Source organism: Camelus bactrianus, chromosome 25, assembly GCF_048773025.1.
Source record: "Camelus bactrianus isolate YW-2024 breed Bactrian camel chromosome 25, ASM4877302v1, whole genome shotgun sequence".
Taxonomy (NCBI): Eukaryota; Metazoa; Chordata; class Mammalia; order Artiodactyla; family Camelidae; genus Camelus; species Camelus bactrianus.
In genome coordinates this window covers 19443974-19468358 of record NC_133563.1, presented here as the reverse complement: position 1 = coordinate 19468358, position 24385 = coordinate 19443974, and positions in this window count along the sequence as shown.

Below are 24385 nucleotides of genomic sequence, written 5' to 3'. Positions count from 1 at the left end.
GGGCTTGGTGCTGTGTAGTGAATATGATAATCTATGAGTCCTGATCTTCTTCTTGAAAATTTACCATCTTGCTGCAGAACCTAGAAATAGATGTTCAGAAGGGTACTAATAAAGTGAAAAATTAAATAACAAAAAGCAACTTAACAGGTATTACTTTCACTGTGTTCAGAGCCATTTGTCCTGTACAGGCTTAGCGCCCCCTGTTTCTTCAGGTCATTCTAAACAAGGGCAGAATCTTCTTGATAAAATCAGTGGACATGACTGGAAACATCAGCACTGATTCAAGTCCATTGGTCAGTCCTTCCAGGATGACAAATATTCCCCATCTGCTAATCAAACCCATGATCAAATTATAATTACGAAATGTAATTATAAAATATAATTTAACGAGGATGACAAATTTGGGGGGCAAGGTAAAGAGTCAAGGAGTGCTTAGCTCTTTCTTTTTATGTGTTTTTTTTCCCTCTAAATGCAAAAAGCCAGAAAGGATATTAGCTTGTATTTTTGTGCGACTTAAGACATTTTTTCTCTCCTACTATCTAAAGAGGGTCATTAATTTTAATGTGTAACCCTTTCATTGTACTTTTCTAAACTGGAAAACTATATTGCCCTGGAAATGGTGGCAACTGTGAAATATGCTTCTCTTTATATTTTAAAATTTTATGAAGAGGGAAAAAATAATATGTTCTATTAGGGGAAGGGCAGGTGGTGGGTATAAATTCCTAGGAATTTCATTTTGAATAGAGAGATACTATTTTCATGGTGTTTAGCTGCATGAGAAGAAGTTCATTTTACTTAAATAGTTTTAGAAATGTATAAGGAAATTATGCTGAAATACAATGAATCTTCTTGGGGAAGTAGGTGGTCATAGATGCATGTAACTCTGCTTTCTTAATTTTTCATAATGATCTGATTATTAATTTTTAATAAGGAAAAATGTAGAACTGAAAACAATTAGGAATAAGATACTGCCTCATGATTTGCCTTTAATAAAAATAAGCATCACATATTTTAAAATTAAGATAACTAGGGAACCATATGGGTCTTGGAAGCCTTTAATGAACATTTGAAAGCCCTAACACAGGATTTGGAAACCAAATAAGGCAAGTATTAATTTGGGCTTCAGGAGTGAATACTCTTAGTCTCTGACGATTGTAGGCAGATTTCAGGATGGATGTTCATGCAGAGCCAGACTATAAATGGATTGTAGTCATTCCCCTGAGTAGTTTCATTTTCAGATAAATTTAGAAAAATCCTGAATCTCTTCCTGAGTGAACATCAGTAAAGCTGGGAATCTTTCCAAGAGAGCATAGAGGGATTTATCCAGAGTCTGAATTTCTGTTGCACTATGAATGTCAGATAAGTACTTGGACTAAGAACATCACTATCAGTGGGTTTGCTAGTCTCTATAGTAAATTCTACATTTATAGGCTATTTGTGAGAATTTTATGACCTCAGGTCAGAGAACAGGGCTGGAATCATCTCCTGTATATATAACACATGACATAAAAATAACTAGGTTTGCTAATCCTTCTACAATGGGGAGGGCCTAAATTCTACAATCTTCAAAGACAAACAGGAAAGGCAAAATAATTGACAGGCAAAATAATTGACCAACAAAATAAGAAGTACCTAATTAAATTTGAGTGGTCAAGGCTCAAAAGATATAAGGAAGGTACAGCTTATATGAGCTCCATAGTAAGGAATATATAAAAATAGTAAGACATTAAATAGGAAGGAAGGAAGGAAAAGAAAAGAACAACAACTGAAAATCAACATTAAAGCATAAAGCTTACAGTTTGGTTCAAAGACACATACCTATGTTTACATTGTGTTATTCTCAATTGTGAATCTGACTTTTGTGCCATATGACTGCATTTTTAAAGCAAATCTAAAAGAATTCTTACTGTAAGAATCTGGCCATAATAATGAAACAATTCTAGACTTGATAGACACAGAAAACAATGTTCCCCAGTGTTAAAGACTGAGCTTAGTTAAAGACTTGGCTTAGTTAAAGCAAAACTAAACCAAATAATAATGATAACAATGATTACCACAACCACCAAAAAAAAAAAAAAAAAAAAAAAGCTGAATTTCCTGTGACTGGAGCTTAAGAAATCTTTGTAAAGGGTGTTTTGAAAGTGTATGCTGGTGCTTCAGCCATGAAATCCAATTGCTTGACACTGTTCAACTTCTTCTACTGTGGGAATACAAAGAGATCCTGTTCTCATCCCACTGGGTAACTAAGATATAGTTCAGAGAAAGAAAGTATAATACGTAACATATACATTTAGGCTCTAATTGGGATTATGTCAATCTTGATAGTAAAAACAGTTAACATTTCTGTAGCATTTCCTATGTGCCTGACACCACCATAAGCTTTTAAGATTAAATAATTCACTATTTAATCTTTATGACAACAATAGTCAATACTGTTATAATCCCTACCTTATAGATGAAGAAACTGAAGTTTTTTAAGATCATGCAAGGAGCTAGGATCTGAATGTGACCATCTGAGCCCAGAGTCAGCACTCTTTTCTGCTTAGTTTTTGTGTTCCAGTTTCAGTAGCCTGTTTTATTTTATTTTTAAACTTTTATGTTTCTTCAAATGAACCATGCTATTTCCCCCCTCAGAGTGTCTATCCTTATTAAATTAATTATCTTTCCTATCTTCCTCCCTCACCTAAGACAGACCTGCTCCTTCAGATGTTAAGTAATCTTTTTTCAAAGAAGCAATCTTAGTACCCTGGATTTCAGCTTCGTGTCACTTATCGTGGTGGTAATGAAATAATCTTGACTTCGGCTGTGTAATTTCTGTCTCACTGCCTGTAATGTTAGTTCCAGAAGGAAGGGCAGATGACAGTTTTATTTGCCTTGGTGCTCAAGTTCAATGCTCTGACCAAAGCAGGTTCTTAGCAAATAGTGGTTGAATAAATGAATGAAATGAAACAAAACTGAATTTCTGTGCTTAAATGTAAACATAAAGGCCAGGAAATAATATATATTTTGAAAGAAAACAAAGCATATGTTTGCATTCAGTTTCAAGGAAATAGAAGCTGACACATTTTTAAAGAGTAATTAAGTATTTTTACATGCCATTTTTGCTTCGCTGTGGTAAACTCGAAAGCTTACCTCCTGTCTTCATTCTCCTATGATTAAAAAAATTAAAAAAATTCAAAACGTAAACCAATTTTATTAATAGGCTTTGCATTTAGTCTGAACCAAACTGGTTGGAAACTTAGTAATTTTCCATTCATTGGTTACATTCTCTGTGAATATTTCCTTTCATAATGAAACTATTTCAACTTAATGAAGTGTTAGTTACTGGAACAAAAATTATAGCCTCAAACGAATTAATGGTCCCACCAAATCGTGCCTGCTCTAACCACAGTCCTGTTGGTGGTGGAAGGACCTAGAGAGATTTTAAACAAGCCAAAAATGGGGGGGAACGTGGTGGCTTATCATTTCCAAGAGTCACAGTACTGTGGAAACACAAAGTAAAGATAAATTTGAAAATCGAAACAAAGCAAAACAAACTGAAAAATAAAAGTTTTTTATTTCATAAAATCCTACAGCTAATTATTTGTATAAAAATGAAAAAACCTTGGCAAGTATATTGGTGTTAAAATCTATTTGATCTCAAAACCATAGGGTTTCAGACAAAAAATATCTGCATTCAGACGTTATGGTAAATGTCTGATCTTTCAGAAAAAGACCTAGCTCGAGAGCGCTACTCTGCTTTCTGTTAGAGTTGGTTTGTGTTAACTTTTTTCTAGTGAAGGAAGTTGCAACTTATTGATAATGATATGCGAGGGAAAATAGAACATATTTTGTTTCCTTATATCAGTGAAAAATAAGAAACTCGGTTTGCTGCTGTGTGAAGAAAAATCTGAAATTTTATGTAGGAAATTCTGAAATCAGTGTTTGGTGAAAAGCATTTATAGTAAAAAAAAATAAAAGACACTTCACTTTGCTTAGTTCTTAAAATTGAGTTAGGAGAGATAGAGAATCCAAACAGATTTATAAACATTCTTTTCTTAAATCTGAATTTAATATAGAATGAAAGATTTGTTTACAGCTTGCTAAACACAAGTGAGATTATATAAACAAAGATGGAGTCTTGAAAGTAGAAATAACTTGTGAAGGTGTCATTTGAAATGTTTGCTTTTTGTTCCAACAATAATAAAATGAATATTGTAATTTTGTTTTATAAGACTTCCTACATAGAACTAATATTATGAGTAGTACATTGGATTGGAAAATGTTACATTAATATTAATGATTCAAATACATTTCAATATTAAGTTGAATGTTTTCTTAATGATGGGTTTATTATATTTAAAGCTTTAAAAGCAGTTATGATTCTTACAAACTTTATAGGCCTGTCTTTTATAAAAGAAAGGAACATTGCTGTTGTTTGTGAACAAGGACAAGACTTTGATAATATTCTTAGGACAAATTCTAGCCTACTTCATGTGAAAATAGGCATTGAATGGATGGTTTAAGTTATGAATATTTATAAGAAGCACTGTCTCTCCTTTATGCATTTTCAGTTCTCTTTTAATTAATAGGAAAAATTCCTTAAGCCTATTGAGAAATTATGTGTGTGCTCATACACATAAAATCATTGGAAGTGTTAACCAAGTGGCACCTGAGTATATCAATCCGCCTAGAGTTCATGACATACAAGTTCTGATCATCGCTAATGACTATATTATCAGATACAGAACCAACACACTTAGAAAATCAACTCACATTTTTATTTTAATTTGATTATGTTGACCTGGATTTGAATTTTTTTAAGTTATCTCCATTTTTTATAACTCAATTTTATTTTGAATTGAAGGAGAAATCAAGATACTTCTTTTATTCCAGTTGTCCATTTGTCTTTTGTATACTAGGATACAATTAGTGTATTCACTAATTATACTGCTAATTCTTGTGTCTGCTTTTTGGTGCTTTTTAATAGAAACAAATCCCCTTGTAATTTATCTCTACTTTTTTTTTTTTTCTTTCTACTTTGTTCAGTGTATCTGGGGCTTTTTCAATATTTTAATTAAAAATAATTATGGAATTGTGGGCTGCTTTTATATCTAAGTGTATGAAGTTTATCTGTGATTTTTTTTAGAATGATCATATGTCAGTTTGTTTGGAAATAGTCCCAACCTAATTATTAATAACTCTCACTTTTGCTGTTACAAGTGTTCCTGCTTGAACAATATATATGATCACCTTAATGATACCATCTTAAACAAAATGTACAGAATTTTCCAAGAAGTTTCACATAGTAAACTTGCCGATAGGTATTTTAATTTCCCTGGCAATTTGTATTTATAACAATAGCAAATGCTTCAGTTTTACTTTACATAATGCATTTGCCTTATTTTAAAAATAAAAATATTTTCTAGATAGTCGTTCCATATCTTTGATCTTCACTCTTTGAAATGCTATTTGGGTATTTAATGAGTTTTCACCAACTAAATGGTTTTGAACTGTTCAAATCCTTATGCCCTCAAGACATGTGAGGGAGTTGAGGGGTTGGGTCTCAGCCCCCCGCCCCCCGTCACAAAATCTTCCTGATTCTTGAGACTCACTGCCTTAAAGAGTTTCTGTTTTACCTCCCTATTATTTGAGGAGAGTTGAAACATTTACAAACATAGACAATTTACTATGATGCAGTATTTTTCTTTGGAGGGAGCCACATCAGTTTAGTATGTGTCCTTCATCAGTTACACTACATAATGAACAACTGGAATAAAAGAAGTATCTTGATTTCTCCTTCAATTCAAAATAAAGACTGCCCAGTTACCAATTTGTGCATAAGGCTAAAGGAATAAGTATTGGGAAATTATATGGGATGGGATAATAAATTATTATTCTGAAAGCTCCAAATGAAATTTAATAGAACAAAGAAAATAAAGGTTAGAATAGAAAAATAAGTCCTGGATTTGGCAGAAGAAATACCCCACACAGGGTTAATGTGGTAGAGAAATAGAGCTCAAAGAAGTGGATGCTTTATTTTTAATTTTCTTCATGTATTCAGACGTTGATAGGTACTTTGATAAAATGCTAAAGAAATAAAATTAGAAATAATATAAATATTGAAAGTGGAAAACAGCTTAATCACAAAGAAGCAAAATTACAAGGAAAAATGAGTAAAAACATTATGGTGGTGTGGATTCTCCACCTAAATTCTGAGAGAGGAAGTGAAAGGATGCACAGATCCCTGGAGCCAGGTTGGAATATTATTATTAGCTGTCTCTGAAGGTAAGAACACATGAAGTCCTTTAACACATTCCACTATAGCATGATCTCAGAAGAGTATACACTTTCTATCCTTTAGACATTGCAGGCTGAATCTTGAAGATGTGCTTGGCAAAGATAAAGCTTTAATGCATAAAAATTAAAAACAAAACAAAACTTAGGTCCCTCTTCTTTCAAAGCATTTTCCATCCCCTTGATGTCCCTCTGCCAAGAAAAAGTTCTAGCCTTGGGAAGTTTCACCCTATGTATTAAAGCTTTGGCAAGGATTACCATCAAAGGGATTGAGTGGGTGTTCACTTGGAATTGAAATTATAATTGTGTGTTAGATGTCAGAGGTCAGCTTTCTGTCTATTGAAAATGTTCTAAGATTCTAAATACCAAGAAATATGTAGCAGTCAAATGTAAAAAAAAAAAAAAATCATTGGATGGGTGTGGAGAAGGCTTGGGGAATTCAAAGAGTATCAATCCTGTCCCCCTTGGCACTGCAAGACTCAATAGGAAGTCATAAGAACTCAAGAGGAAGGTAGAGATACTGAGGTCTGACATTAAGTTCAGACCAAAGTTGTTCTTTCCTATGATTTGAGTGAACCCATCTATAAATTGTATTCTCTGCTACACTCCAAATTGAAAAATTCTTTTCTCATATTCCAAGTAGAAAAATTTTCTTGTATACATACCAGACTATTTTTTTTTCAGTTTTTTTCTTCCTTATACAGTGAAATCTAAGAGTTTCAATCGTCTGCTTTCAATTCGATTTGACATTAAAAAAATAATTGTTCAAGTAATGCAGATGGGCTTGTCAAGAAGAAAATTTATCTATCCCAGGATGAGAAAATGTCTGTGATTAACCTGTATGGTATAGAGTCTACATAGATAGATAGATAGATAGATAGATAGATAGATAGATAGATAGATAGACAGATAGATAGACAGACAGACAGATAGATAAATAGATTGGGTAAAATAAGGTTATTCTTGATGAAGAGGAATTGAAAGGCCAGAATTCTTATTGCTCAACTACTTTTTTTGCTCCAGAGGCAGCCTAGGAACATCTTGGCAGAATATTAAAACTTAGCAGAGCATAGTTTAAAAATATATTGCTAGACTAGTCCTACTACATACTACAATCTAAAAACTACTATTACTAGGGTTGTTTAAAAATAAAACAGAACAATTGCAAAGTCTTTTTCTGTGACCATGAAGAGACTAATCATACCAGGATCTATCTCTCTGTCTTTTCAGTGATGGACAGATCTTTATACCCTGGTTTTAGCTTGTCTGTGGCTACCCAAGTAGAGACTACATTTCCTGCTCTCCCAAGTCGCTATGTGTAATCATGTGACGAAGTTTTCTTACACAATTGAGTTTTCCAATATCCTAAATGATACAGATGCCAACAAAGTGAAACAATAAAGAATATTTTAAAAAATCACTCTAACAGCAAAAAGATCAACTCATGTCAAAAGATCACCTGAGAACTGTTACATTGATCAGAAGACCATTGAGATCAGGAAGGGGCACATGTGTTGGTCATTGGAGAAAAGATGTCAAGTTCAACTCTGATAAATTTTGACGACAAATAACCCTATGGAATAAAGGAAGAGTTTGTACAAAAAGTACTTGAAATTATGAGCTGTGGGACCAAATGAATGGTGTGTCAAAGAAAGAGTGAAGTTCCAGTTCCCGCAGTTTGCTAAGTAAGGTACCCATACATTACAATCAATATGGAAAAAAGCGTAAATACTTAGATTTTATGAGAATAAATCCAGTGATGTTTCAGTAGGCACGTTGGAACTAACCCTTGTTGACCTAAAACAAATAGATTGCCAGTTATTTCTCCAGCAACGATATGTTTATTTAGGATGAACAGAGAATTGCAACTCAAAGTCTGTAACCACAGCAAGCCACCTGCAAGTCCCCACTTGCAAGAGAATGAGAGCCCCTTTGATAGAGAGGAAAAGGAAGTTGGGAGGACAGTAGTGAACAAAGAGTCCATGGCTTTTCATTGGCCGAGCCCTTACCAGCAAAAAAGAGGAACCTTTCTTCCTGTTGGGCTCTGCTACCCTCCCAGGGCATGAGACTGCCTCCTTCTGGTCTGCCAATTCTATTTAAGTGAGGTTTTTGCTTATTAGTTTTTTATACACTAAAAAGTACAATAATGGTGGTTTCTTATAGTTAATCTAATGTCAACTTTCTAAAAACTGGTTACACTTCTAAATTGTTCAATGTCCCATAAAAATTTGATTTTATGGTACATATCCCATAAAAATTGGATTTTATTGAGGCACGTACCAATTTCCAAGGGAATATCCATCCATTTAGCTTTGATCTAAGGCAGTATTTGATTTTTACCGTTTGTTCCTAGATATAGAAATATCCCAATTGAAAGCTACCCAGAGGCTGAAAAGAGCTAGCTTTCTGTCTCTTGCTTTTTTTTTTAATCCAAATATCAAAATTTACATTTGTTTCTATAGTATTTTACTTATGATATTCTGATAAATCAACCTCTTTTATTTATTCACTTATTTTGGCACATTCTTGCTACCTTAAAGTTATAATTCACTCTAGATGTCATTTCTTCCTTAAGCAGCGAAGATCAGCTGAGATAATTCATCGACCAACTTAAGATTTTTACCTTTTATCAGTGAGAGTCTAAAACAATAAGGGGGACAAATTCATCAAAATTGATTCCAAAAAATTTTGAAACTTGTTCTTAAAATTTGGTGCTGGAGGGAACCAATGTAATTCTTAATATGTTTCTCCAAAACCTGTTGTCTTTAATTCCTTATGTCCTCTGGCTATAACCATAATATGTTTGCTCAGTTACTTAGGGACAAAAATGTAAACATTGTAAGTACAGTTTGAGGAAGAACTATCTGTGCACAAAAATGAAAGGACCTGGGGCTTGATTGAGTAAACTCTGAATGAGTCAGCCATCGGATGCCATTGTGGAAATAAGCCTTCCTGATTTAATGTAGAGAAAGAATACAACAGACAAAAGGCTATAATCTTTTAGTCTTATTTTTCTATATTTAAAGAGATGTGCAAAAATGGAAAATTACAAGATACTTAAAAGAATGAAAATGATGATACAAAGAATGACTAATGGGATTGGTTTGGGGGCTTAGGGAAGTACAAAGGGTGTTTTGATTGTGGTCTTCATCTGTACATATATTAAATCAAGGAATTCTGCTCAACAGTTATTCTCTATAATTCTGGACAACAAAAATATAATAAATTGCAGTAAAAATAAGGGAAGAGAGATTAGAATTAGGCACAAGGAAGAAATTTTTTAATGTGAAGGTGATGGAATTCAGTATCAAGGGATCTTGCAGATGTTAAGATTACATTTGTTAGGTGCTCAATAAATCTTTCCCTTCTCTCCTGTCCCTTCCCCCTCTGAGGTCTTCAAGAAACTAGGTGTTTGTTCTGGATGAGTCAGACCTTTACTAGAATGAGGGATTGAACCAGATTATCTTTTCAAAGTCCATCCTTTTCTCCATTTTTTCATCCTTTCTTCACTGCTACCACTCCAAAGTGGTCAAAAGGAGAGGGGGTGAAAAGGAACACAAGCTGGAATGAGGAGCATCCTTGAAGGAAGGGGTTCTGAAAGAGCTTGCCAGCTTTTTCTCTTGGGTATTTTTTTTAAGCCTGCAGTTGTATGCTGGCAAATAATTTGAATTGCAGGGGCCGCACTAAGATCAATTAGATTGGAATGGTAAATCAACCTACCAGCTATAAAACCTCCAAATTAAGTAAGTGCACACAATTGTCCTGTCTTATTGAAGCAAAAAGCTTGTCTGTAATGAACCTCCCTTCTGAGTCATTTCAGAGAAATAGAATCTTAGAGAAGGCTCCCCTTACATTTCTTTGTTTTACCTACTTTGAGGTGTGCACAGTAATCTTTTAAGATATTCTAAGTGCCCTTTCTTCTACAAATGCTGGATAAGATTGAGGATCTATTCAAAGCAAGAATCTCCCTGACACCCTTCCCCGTCATCCAAAGATAATCCTGGAGTATCTTACTTGCAGACCCAGTTATAATATCAATACACCATCTCCTGTCCACTAACAAAATGCTTTCAAATTGGTTATTTGTGCTCATCAAAAAGACTTTAGGGCTTCTGATAATTCTGAGAGACAAGCTGAATACAAAAGAGGCAATAATGAAGTTCAAAGAATTTGGGATTAAATCATGGAAGGTTTTTCCTTTCTCAATGGGAGATCTGCTGGCCTCAGGTAAACTGTTTTGGACAATGTGAGTTCATTAATCTTTTGAGAATTTAGGTTTTTCCCTACTAGAAGGCAAAAACAGAGGAAGACATAAACAATAGATCTGAGAGATCAAAAGTACTGATTTGTGTTTCCTTCTTTTTCTAAAGGGCACATTTTGAAAAAAATATATATTGGAACACATAAATGAAATAAAAACATACAGACAGAATTATAGAGCACTGCAGCCTTCAGGTCCAGCCTTTTCAGGGGCATGTGTCTCACATCAAGAGATGCATACCACCGCGGGAATGTCTGGGGCACAAGGCAAAATAAGATTTGTGAGGTCTTCAGGGAAGATCGAATTTCCCAGGTTGTGGTTTTGTGCAACTCTGTGACCCTGTTGTGCATTGCTTTAAAAAGGAAAGGTAAATATCATTGTTCGGAGTTTTCTGGTGACTTCAGAATTGGAGGTTATTGATTCTCAGGTTATTTTCTCCTTGGCTGTTGTGCTTTGTGCTGAATAGACTCAGACTCTTAACAATCTTGTTCGTGTGTGGTTTCCGACGCTCTGGGGCTTTGCTTCATTTAGCTTCTCCTACAGCTCATGCCCCCCACACTTTCTTTTTCCTCCTTGCTCCCTGCCAGGCTTGGAGCCTGAAGCAGATATGATATGTAAAAGATAAGATACTTGGATTTCTTTTGGAATTTAACTTACCGTGCTGTAAGGAACACTTAAACTGAAAGTTTCCTTTGTAGATCTTGAATCACCACCACCATTCCTGGAGTCCCCTGGAAACTAACGGGTAAATCTGAATGTTTCCCTTTTATGAGCTAGATTCGTGTGAGTCTGTCTGGACACATGACATTGGAACACTAAATTAGAAAGCAGTTTCTATCTGGAGGTGACATTCCCTGAACTGCTACCTGCATAGACATATTCTCTCTGGGTCAATTTACATCTTAACATCTAACGGTTCTTTTTCACTAATGGAGAATGTATATACCACTTAAAAAAACAAGATTCAAGATTAAATGACTTATTTCTCGCCCATCTGCCTGCCTGCCTTCCGTCCTTCCTTCCTTCCCTCCCTCCCTCCTGCTTTCCTTCCCTCCTTCCTTCCTTCCCTCCCTCCCTCCTGCTTTCCTTCCCTCCCTCCCTCCTGCTCTCCTTCCCTCCTTCCAGTCTGAGATACTAGCATCAGGGATTTACTACCCATGACCCTCCTTCACCCCAGAATCAGTCAGTTCTCTTATGCCTTCACCTTGCCTTGCTCAGACTGTTACCATAGTCTATGTGCCATTTCTGGGCCAAGGGCCCTCTGAGCTGCTCTGTGTCTCTCCCTTGCTCTGCTCTGCCTTGTGGGGAGCCTGACTGCCATGGGGTGAATTTCCCAGGCTCTCATATCAGCTAGATTCCAGTCAGATTTGGTCAATTTGCCAATGGGACACACTGGCTGAAAATTGAAAAATGAGGATTGAGAAAGTCAGGATATTTGTCCCTCCCTCTCTGCCTCAGACTGCTCTCCCCGCAGGAACAATGTTTCCTCCATGGCTCCCACTTTTTTAGTTGGCTGGTCAGCCATGGTTTGTGGCTGTTAGGTGATTCTGGTCCCTTTGCTTTTGAAAGGGATGGAGTGATTTCTTCTGTGGTTAATGTCTCATTTACCTACTTGTTCTTTGTCTCTCACCTCTCCTATCACCCATTGAGCAATTCCCCACATTAAATTCCTTCTGTTGTACTTCATGTGATTTTTAGTTTCCTGGGTAAGCACTGACTGATGCAGTACTGTTGTGCTTGTTTATAAGCCTGTCATATTCTACCAAACTGTTAAATGCTTCAGAGACTGGGCTCTATTTAGCTTGGTATCTCTCGTATCTAAGGCACATAATGGGTAGACACTATTTGTTGATACATTTTAATACATTTATTAATTGTTTGGCTGAGTACCACCCATATATCATCAAAGGGCAATGACTTACTTAGGTTATGTTTTAGCATTCCTATTTTTCAGGATCATCATAATCTAGATCTTGAGCAATTTTTGTAATTATAAACCTTATAAATGGGCACAAGTAAATTTTAAAAACTGATGTTTAGTGGAGAAGAGAAAACAAAAAATTTAAAAGTAGAGGTAAGCTTTTTAGAAATAGGAAAGCATGAGAAACCACCAATTATTTGGGCTAGTTTAAATAGTTAGCTAGAGCTTATGGAATCCTTAAGAAACATGAACATCAAAAATAATAGAGAAAAAAGAGAGCTTTCTTTTCTATAGTTCTTTGTAGCTTCCCAAGAATTCCTACAATGTACTTAGCAAAAAGGGCCACTTGATGGATATTTGCATTTTGATGGATTTGTCTGCTGAAGGCCTTCCCCAAGCAAAACAAAGAAGTGAATTACATACTGAAGTGTTTTACTTCTTCAATCACATTGCTCTTCCATTTGGCATAAGAAACGTACGAGAACAGGCGAGGAAGTTTTGTGCACAGGGACTCAAAGTGAGCCAGAAGATTAGTGAGGAAAGATCTGTTTCTTGAAGACAGAAAAATATTGACAAGAAGGGAATTTTTAGACAAGCATGGGAAGAGACGGACAGAAAATGCTGAGATAAGAGTAAAATATCGCCTCATGAGTTTCTCCATTTGAGGAACTCCATTTAGTAAGTTAAGCATTATCTTACTTTCATTTCATATTTTCCTCACTTAAAAGTGACTACACCCCTGTAATCAGTATGTAGGAACCCTAAAGTGACAGATATTTTTATGTTTCATTAACTATTTCATTCAATGCTTGAAGGTAAATCAGGTGGAGGCTAGCAAAAAATCCTAAAATTTAGATCTGTCATTTTTGAAGAGATTTTTGAGACTTATGCCTTAGCTCTCTTCCTTTTTTTTTTTTTTTTTTTTTGGTATAGGCAAAGAACGCAAAAGAGGAAATTAAATTGATCTGAGGCTCATCAGGAAAGAGGATTTAACAATAAAAATACACTTTCATTTTCTTCACTTATATTTTTCTAATTTCTAGGGTGATAATCTAACTCTTGACCTTCTTCTTAAATACATTAATCATTAGGCTGTCGGTTGTGTTCAGGGTTCATGTCAGTCTTGGAAAGACCATTTCCTCTGTTTTCTATACAAGTAAAAAATCTGAGATTCAGAGAAGTTAATTAACCCATCCAAAATCTCATATTTAATAAATGAAAGAGCTAGCATTCTAATCCAGGTACCACGACTTGGATCCTTATATTATGCCTATGTATTTTTCCTACTTTTGTTCTTATGCTTTCTCTATTGGTTTTATCAGTTATATGTACTTGAAAAATTACAGTAAATCTGGCTTTAAAACTAAAGGAAATACATATTGATGAAGATTAAGATAACACAAGCTCTCATTGATTGCTAGAAAACGCAAAATGGTACAACCACTTTGGAAGACATTTTGTCCGTGTTTTACGAAGCTAAACATAAGCTTATTATATGATTCAGCAGTTGTGCTTCTAAGTATTTACTCAACTGAGCTGAAAATTATTCCACACAAAATCCTGCATGTGAATGTTTACGATAGCCTTATTTATAACTGCCCAAATTTGGAAGCAACTAAGATGTTCATCAATAGATGAATGGACAAACGGTGGTAAGTAAGACCAAACAGTGGAATAGCATTCAGTGACAGGGAGAAATGAACTATTAAGCCATGAAAAGATATAGAAAATCTTGAATGTATATTGCTAAGTGAAAGAAGCCAGTCAGAAAAGACTAAATATTGTGTGAGCTAACTATATGACACTCTGGAAAAGGTAAAACAACAGAGGCAGTAAAAAGATCAGTGGTTGCCAAAAGTCTGCAGGGAGGGAGGGAGGGAGGAATAATAGATGGAGCACAGGGGACTTTTAGGACAATGAAGTATTCTGTATGATGCTGTAATGGTGGGTACATGACATTATGCATTCGTCAAACCCATACAGCTGCACAACACAGACAGCGTAACGTAACCTATGGACATTAGTTAATAATGATGTATCCATAACAGTTCATCAGTTTTAACCAATGCCCCACACTAATGAAAGACATTAACAATAAGAGAAACTGTGTGGTGGGGAAAGGGGTATATGGGAACTCTCTATACTTCCTGTGTAATTTTTCTATAAACATCAAACTGCTCTAAAAATAAAAATAATATAAAAAAGAAATATTTGGCTGGGAATGAACACCTAACAGCAGTTTGATCCAAAACTCATATATATATATATATATTATATATATATATATATATATTATATATAAATTTATAAGATGTAAATTCTCTCAGTATTTGGCTCTAATTTCTCCATGTTGGCTCTCTTCTTCTCTTCTGGGGCAGGTTATTTTCTCCACACCACAGAGTGATTGCCTTTATTTTCTTGGGTTATGTCTGTTCTCCCTTACATCCACCCAGAAATGAAAGCTCACTTTCCTGATAGCTCACATAGAATCCCAAAACTGAGTTTCATTGGCTTTAATTGTCCTGCCTGCTGTCAAGTGATGGCATCTGAACCAACCACTGTGGCCAGAGGATGAGATTTTCTTCCAAGAGGAAGGAGAACAAAGTATTACATCATTAGATGGATACAGATGAATTCCATCCAAGCTACACAACTGGGAAACCCAGAGTACCATTAATAAAGGGAGAGAGAAGAAAAATACATAAATACATGCTGGGAGGGCACCTAGCAAATCTCTACTGCTGTGTCTGTGTAAAGAATGCAGATTCTCTATACACTAGCCTTGTGCTTTAGCAGCTTATAGCATATTTGCTTTCAAGTGTGAAACTTCCATATCACAAAAAAAAATGCTTCCTCTATGGCTTAATGATGTCTGATATTTAATGATTGCAATTATGTTATTTCAGTTTATTCAACTAACACATATGTATCCAGTATCAATAATGCTCAATTGTAGGGAATACAAAGTTACATAAGACACAGAATAAGACATAGCCCCTGGCTTCAAGGGGTTTACAGTCTAGTAGGACAAACACAGGCTTGCTGTCTGTTGTCAAGGGTTGTTAAGGAGACAGTAGTTGCTGTTAAACAGGTGCCAAGAGAAGCTTCAGAGAGAAGTTCAGACTAGGGTTCAGTCTTGAAAGGCAAACAGAATTTCACCCAGTGTATCAATGGTGGAATTTATTCCAGCCTGACAAAAAAACAGAAACAAAAACAAAACAAAACAGAGCAAAAACCCTCTGAACAAAACATGGCAGCATGAAACCCCATGAAATATTTGAAAATCAGTAGTAGTTGAGTAAGATGTAAGAGTGGTACAGGGAGACATGAGGCCAGAAAATTAGATGAAGCTTAATTTTATCAAATACTGGATGGAGAACGCTTTGAGGCAGAAGGAGTAGCAAGATGAACATTTCCTTGTAGCATGTTTACAACTGTGTAGTCTGACTTGGGATTGTAGGACACCAGGCTATGGAAGAAGGGAGAATGTTTGGAGGCTGTTGTTGGAGACAAGATGGGAACTTCTCGGTTTTGAGTTGGGACAGTAGGGTAGTCATGGAAGAGCAGATCGACTTGAGGTTTCTGCTCAGTTAAGTACAAATCGCCCCGAGTTATAATACTTAGATACATAGCAGTCCTTTACACTTCAATGTGGATTTATATCAGGCTCTGCACTGTGCAGGTTTCCTTAAGGAAAATGAAGAGGGGCATGAGGACTTTAGGAGCCTATTGATAACAAAGGGTGGTACATACAGTTCTGGTAAATTTCCAGACATGATGGTAGAAGAATGGAAAAGGTCAACTTCTTCCATGTCAGTTTTTCCTTGCACTAGCCCAGTATAATCAGATGTCCAGAATGTAATAAATCCAGATGTTGTAAAGAGAATTAGAGCAAATGTTGATTTGCATGGCATAAAACCAGCTGCTAAGCACAGATCATGAATTCACTGTGGCTGGGTGAATCCATTTGATGTTTACATTACAGTGTAGGTTTCTCTAAATATAAATTTCTCCCATGTGTAAATGTGTCCCCAAACAGATTTTAAAGACCAGTGTCAATTCTTGTCAGCAAAAATATGCCATAAACTAGATTGCAAACACGTCCACTAATATTTATGACTGATCTATTCCATTATGATGCTCATTAAGACAAGTTATCATCAAGTAAATTTTGAGGAGAATAAAAATATATCTTTGCTAATAAATTATGTATGTAAATTATTGCCATCGGTTTGTCTTTTTGAATGGAGCAGAAGACAAATTTTGTCCGTAATTCCAAAAGAATGCCACTCCTGAACTTTCTAAATCACCACTGACTTAAATTTAGAATGCTGAACTATTATAGTGTAGAATTTTGATCCAGTAAGACACTGAGGTTCTGAGCCTTATATTTGGAATATTACGGCCGACCATGGGAATACTCATGTTTATTCCTTTTACTGATCACGAATTGGAAAAGAAGAGGAACATTTGGAGAACAGCCCATCTCCAGCCACCATCTGCTTGTTGTAACATAGTTGTATGTTGTCATTTTTTTCTCTTTTTTTATTACTGTTATTAACACACTATAAAAAATACATTTAAATAGCATTAAGTTTGCAACACAAACCAGCAAAATGGAGTCATTCAATCTTTAACTTGTTCTGTGGAAATTGCTTTATTCCTCCTTTTAGACATTGTTTGGAGCCATGCAGTATCCTGCTGTTCAGTTATAGTGAAAACAGGTGCCCAAGAGAGGTAATTACCAGTGTTACATTTGGTGCTTTGTTTTCTTTTAATTCAAAGTCTTTTGTTCATTTCCTGCGTACTCCGATTGGTACCGGATTAATGTATGCAAGGATGTCTTAGTGTAGAATTGATCAAAGTTAAGAGAGCGTATGCTTTAATAGAAGAAATGACAATGTGACAAATAATATGCTAAAGTGAAATTTAAAAACAAAATAATATTAATTTAATAAACATGTATTAAGTCTGTTGGAAAAGCAGTGTGGTCATACTATTTTACATGATGTCTGATTGTTCACCTCCTATTGTTTATATTACAGATCGTGTCCAACCAACATAATCAAATTAGTGAATATAACATTTTTATAACACATTCATGTGCTTTTAAGATATTCAAACTTTATTCAGAATGAAGATAGGTTCATAAAGCGATGCACGTTTTTAACATAAAAAATGAGAGTAAAAACCATTAATATTCTCTACCATGAGCTAATGGTTAATGTGATGGTCCACATGGACATCTGTGTGTGTGTGTGTGTGTGTGTGTGTGTATACTATACATACGTATATGACCGAGAATTTGCAGATATTTGTATGGAGGAATGTTTTTGAGTCCCTGCGCTCCTGGCAAGCCAGCAGAAGATTGAGGAGAAGGATTAATAGGCAAGGACATCAGCCAAAGTCCAGTCAGAAAAGTAGAAAACAATTTAAGTGTTTCAAACAGAGGGGATTTAATACAGGGAATTGGTTACATGGTGTTGAAGGGCTGAGGAAGTCAAAAAGGGAAGTGAGGTAATCCAGAGATAAATAATGGCAGGACACGTCACTCAGGGAAACGAGAAAGGAGTCGGCGCACCCGGAGGCCCAGGGCTGAGACGGCGGAGGAGGCACCGAGGCCACAGCTTCTGGGAAATTGCTGCAACTTCTGGAGCGGCTGCTCGAAGCAGCAGCACAAAAGAATACAGAGGAGAGACAGAGAGGGAGAAAGAAACATGCCTTCCGCATCCTTCTTGCTTATGAACCTGCCAGGCCCGCCTATTAGGACAGGCTAAACGGCAGCAAGCCAGTTAGCAAGGGAGCCCGAGAATTGTAGCCCACAAAACCCTAGCTCCAGCGTTGGGGAGCAGAGAGGGGAAGGGAGGGGTGCAGGGCGGGGAGCAACGCTAACTCACCAGCTCCCGCGGGAAAGCGCCGAGACCATCTGGGAGGAGAGCCCTGGGGGTCGACTAGACGCCTCGACAGTTTAACAGGTAGGGGCTCAAAGGCAGTGAAGGGAGATTGGACGACTTTGTTTTATATTCACAGGCAGATGAGCTCTGAACATCCGGGTTGTGTGTGTGTGTGAGAGAGAGAGAGAGAAAGGGAGGCAGAGACATGGAGAAAGGGAGGCAGGGACAGGTAGAGAGAGAAAGACAGAGAAAGAGACACTGATGCTTGGCTCATAATAATGTCCCCAAATGGTAGCTATCATTGTTCTTTGACAGCATTTTTTAAATTATTTGAAGTTTTCATAGTTATTCTTTTGAGTGAAAAAATGACCTCATTCTTTTTCCATCCTCCATCCTTCCTTCAAAAAAAAAAATAAAAAAGAAGTCATTTAACATGTTGGATTAATCCTTTACTTAGCAGCAATCAGCTTTTCTTAGGCAAAACCAAACGGGTGAGAGTTGATTCTTCAAGCTATCCACCTAGTTATGTGAACTTCAAAGTGCTGATTGATAACACTATCCTCAATTACTTATCGGGGACGTGTGATGCCATGTGTGGGACCTCAAGGCATGAAGGACACAGAAGGCATTACTAGCACCAAATGAGCTTACAGTCTGTATGCGGGGGTGTCTTACATGTAAAATGTGAAAACTAATCACAAATGGAAGCAAATGTTAAGTTTTACTGTTTTTTCTTTCTTTTTTTTTCTTTCACACTCAATCTCTGGAAATCTATCATAATTAAGGCAATGAAATGACTGGCTTGCCTGTTCAGGTACATACATTCAAAATGACAATAAAACATGTGGGAACGTGGTGCCCAGTGCCCTTTTGTTCTAGTCTTAACGTTCTTTTTTGTGTGTGTAAGGGGATGGTTTGTTTTATTGTTAAAGATGGGAGGTAATGGAAGGAGAGACGTTGACACAGAGAACAGAGGGGTCTGAGAGGAAGCCAGACTAGGTTCGTACCTGGAACAGAACAACGGTGGGAGAGATGTTGTTTGGAGCCTCAGTGTGAGCCTGGCAGTCAGTGGGCTCAGCTACAGACAAGCCCACAGAGCCCGGGAGTCAGAGGCAGAGCCCTGGCCAGGTCCAGGGCGGGGGCGCAGAGGGACGTGGCGGACACAAAGTGTGTGAAATTTGTGATACTCGCTCACGGGAGTTTCAAAGCATTGTGTCCTTGAACTTTGCTCAGTGTCTTGGAAATTTGAACAAAAGAGATTTTTTAAAACTTTGTTATTTTTTTTTTCTCTTTCTGGGATTTATTCATGAGTCTGGAAGTTGATCCAGAAACGTGAATGGTGAAGACCACTGGCTGCTATCGTAAACAGTATCCAGATTCCCTCTCTGCCTCTAGATAGGATCCACATGGCCACATGCTAGGTGTGCACAGGAATTCTCTGTCTCCCAAGAGATTCCAGGACTCATATTCAGATAGATTTCAAGTGACCCCCTTCTTTGGCCCTGAAGACATGCCCAGATAGTTTACAAACCTGGACACAATAAGTTGCAGGGATTCTAAACTGCTCATATTAACCCCCAAAAGCATAATACTGCTTCTCAACTCTACTCCCATGATTGAGCTCACGCTGCTCTTTTTAACCGGAATGGCTTTCTGCCGTCACTACTTAGTGGAGTTCCCCAACTTCTACAAACTGTTTAAAATTCATCTCAGGAGTCACTCCTCCTAAGAAGTGTTCCCAGACACTCCAACACAGGCTTGAGGTTATTTATACAGAAACTTATTTATTCGTATATCTGGCTTCCTCAAAACATTGTGAACTCTTTGAAGACAAACAACACGTCTTACTCATTTTTGTATTCCCAGGGCTTAAAACGGTGCTGGCACAGAGTGTGTGTTTAACAGATGTTGAACCACTCCTCCATCTCTCCAGGTAAGTTTGTTTTCAGATTTCCTATCACTTCTTCTCCACTTAGGGGAGCAAGCAATATTGGAAAAGAGGTAAAATGTGGCAAAGTGAATAGAGTCATTCTGTTTTTTAAATAATATATTAATTTCATGCTTGCTTCCCCAGCCTGTTTCTAATCTTCCTCTAATAGCAACTGAAATACGCTCAGGGAAATCAAAATGCTTCTAAGAGAAACTTTAAATATATAACAAAATAATTGAACTTCAAGACAACCAAATGGTGCACCATGTACTATACATTTGAAAAGACTATTAGTTATCATTTAAAATAAGCCTCTGTTTTCAATAATAACAGATTCTTCTGCCAGTTTTCTTTATGCCATGTGCTGATACAAATACTTTGCACATAAATTCTCATTTAAATCTCACCATACTATGAAATAGCAATTAAAATATTATTCTAAATTTGCATACCAGGAAACAGATTTGGTGACATTAGGTCAGCCTGCTGAAGGACACACAACTAATAGCAGGTAGGGCCCAAGTTTCGATAGAAATCCTTATTCCAAGCCTGAGATTGTAACTGCTGCCCGATTCTGGCAGGCATTTGCTTTATTATGAAACTATACTCACAGCAATTAAATAAAAACCATGAAGAAGTAAACTACACTATGATGTTTTCCTTTAATCTTTTGCTTTAGTTTTATTCTTCAGGAAGGTAGTACTGACTTTACCAAAAAGGATTCCATTTGGAAGTTTTATTTGTCAATAAAATACTCCTAGTCTCAGATCAAGGCCGAGAGAGATAAAAATGAAAAAAGTGTTTTGGGAAACAATGGGAACTCTCGTGGCAAAGATGATTTGTCCCAAGGAGAACACAGGAAGAGAGACCATAAAACAGAGAGAACATTTCCATCTGCGCCGAGTTCAGCTCAGCAGGACAATAGCTCGTGACTGACCAGGGAGCCTCCTCTGCTATAAACCACAGAAATTCTGGTTCGAATCTCCATACTTAGAATGTAAAGAAAGCATAAACAAGAAGTTCAGCTACCAGATGGGGACCCTTCTAATTAGTTAAGTCTGCTCTAATTTTTGGCCACCGGTTGGCAGATGCAACAGATGCCAAGGGAGTAAACAGAATATGTTGGCAGTTTTGAATTTTAAACCAGTATATCACAAATAGATTCAATTTAGAAATATTTTCCCCTTTGGTTAAACTCTGTAACTTAATTTTGTCAAATGCCAGGAAGTTAGAGATCTATTATGAAGCATTTCTTTTTAGACATTCCACATTTTTGCCTATAAATTGATGGCAATGAAAGACATGTCTTCAGGCATGTGGTCTCAGAATTTGAACAGTGTAACAGTAATGCTTGTATAAGAGTCATATTTTCTTACCAAAGGGGACTAAGGTGGTATTTAGCGATTAGAAAACCCTAACCAATGTGAGAGCTGTGTCTGGGAAAACGTATCTTAAGATGAACAGGGACATTAAGAAACTTAAGAGACCTGGTGACCATCATCGCAATCTCTAGACTCTGCACATTTTGGTGGTTCATGTCTTGTAAGCAGTTGGTCCTTGAAAGCAAAATTCCGTAACTACGTAGCTGATAGGAAGGACAGTGTCGTTTGAACTTTTTTGGACGTAACTGCTTTCCCTTGCAATAATACATCAGTGAGGAAGTTCTAATTTTTCCATTCCCAGGAATGATCGGCAAGTTTTCTTAAATTACTTGTCCATTCAGCTACCATCAGGGGTGGGGAGGGTGATTAAGTTGTACCTTATTTGCTGCCGAAAAATTGTGTTCTTAATTTTATCTGTATGTGTTTAATAACTCTTTGTGAGTGCTCAGTATATGCTAGCACAGTGCTTGTCCTGGGTCCACCGAGCTAAACAAGACACAGTCCCTAATGATTGCACATATATATAAGAAATCTAACTGCTACAATGTATTATGACAATCATTGTATTGGATGTAGGTCAAGTGTGTCATTGGTATTCACAGGCAGGGACATAGAGAAGTGTAAGTGATTCTGCCTGACTTGGTGGGGTGTGTATTACGAAAACATTTCTAAAGGTAGTAATATTTAACATGATTATTTGTTTTTAGAAAGTAAGAATTACCAATAAAATTCATGGAGTAGAGGGTTACAAAAATAGAGATGTATCTTTGGTAAAATGTAGTTTGATGGGACATAACTTAGTGTCTTGGAATCTTAATAAGAGGAAGAGTTGTTTGTGTTGGTAGAGAACAAGCAGGTGAGTGTAGGATGGACAGGAGGTGATAGAGACGATGTTTTATAGGTTTTTGACTTAGAAAATGAAGTTAACTTATGCTGAAATTGATCAAGATAGGAAACGCAGGGGAACCAGATGGTTTTAGGAAATGGATGAAGAGGTCCATGTTATAAGCATCAGATCAATTATTAATATTGATATCAATATCACTAGTATTAATTTTGTGTGGATAACGCTAATAATGCTGGTTATGATAATACAACATTTATTTGGGATTGACTCTGTGCCAGAAGTTGTGCAAGGTGTTTTGCACATACTACCATATTTGGTCCCCATCACAACCTAAAGAGATAAGTGCAGTTTTCATAAGGATTCAGAGGTACTCCAGGCCATGGTAGGGTCGTAATTCAAGCCCTGGTAAGTTAACTCCATATTCTTCAATAGTTCACGCAGTTTGGACCCAGCTTCCATAGGATTCTGTTTGCAATGTCTAAAAAGCAGCTGGCAATCTGGTTTCTGGACCTTAAGAAAAAGATCTGAGTTAGAGTCACAGGTTTAGTAGTCATCGTGTTAAGGTTGTATTTAAAACTATAAACGTATATTTTGTTTTGTTTTTGTTTTGTTTTTCTTTGCACCTGTCCAGAGCAGTGGTTCCGACCATGAGAAAATCTTAAGCAGTCACCCTGAAATTATAGCTAAATGCTGTTGCCTGTGCACTTTCTTGGGAAAAATTGCCCATAGTATTTGAAACATCCTAAGGAAGTCACAGGATTTCCCCCACCCATCAACATTTTAAGAATCTTTGATATGGAGTGATCAATATTTATAATAATGCCTAGAATTCTGAGTCTTGGAGAATCCTCTGGGTCTGCCAGTGTTCTATTGGATTTTCAAAGAAAGTGATGGTAGGGAAACCCATCAGGATAAAAGCTGTGTAAAGGGCTAAATCTGGCATGTAGAATCCTAGAACTGAATATCTTAGGTGTTTCATTCTTGCATATCTGTAGCTTTCATCCTGGTTTGCAAGGATGATATGACTTCCCTAGGGAGGCAGTCATCTCCTTCTTGGTCTTGGTCTGTTTCTTTCTTCAACTGGGCCTTTGCTTCAGATATAATCTGGAAATCTCTCAACTTCGGGCATTGGTATAGGTGAGGCTTTCATCTTAGAACTGATAGTTTTATATATTTATCTTCTAGGCCCCCTACGCTTACCTCTTGGAAATAACCTTATGTTTTGTAGCCCAGTGGGGAATATGGAGAATACCCAAGGTAAGAATGTGCAAAGATAAAATAACCAGTGTAGGGCTGTCTGGTCTTAATGACCCTAGAACATTTTCTGTCTTATCTCTTTCATGATCATGGCATTAAAAAAATAATATACATCACCTGGCCATAAAAATCTGTAGTTTATCAATATTTATTGCACAGATGAGTTTAAATGACAAAAGTACATGTGGGGAAAACTTCACAAAGCAGTAACAGGAGATATATAAAGTCTTTATCTATTTAAGCAATATTTATGTTTTTTAAAGTCCATATAGAATTACTTCAATATTTTTAACTTTATTAATGATAAGATAAACATTTAATGAAAGCTCCTATAGGCTGAACACAAAGAGGAACCAGAAACGTATTTTTCAAAGGGGAAAAGTCATGTATCTAGGTAATTGTATATCTGGGTAGATAGTGATGTGAGTTTCAGATAAAGGACTTCGGAATTTCGGAAAAAAGAGAAATCACAGTAGTGACTCCCTTGACAGAACTCCTCTTACGAGGCGTTTACAGGGGCCCTGCATGTCCCCTGTAAGGCAGACTGTCTGAAGTCTGAAGCAGGCTAACTGCTCTGCTCCCTAACACCTTTTTCTTTCTCCTCCCTCCTTCTGTGC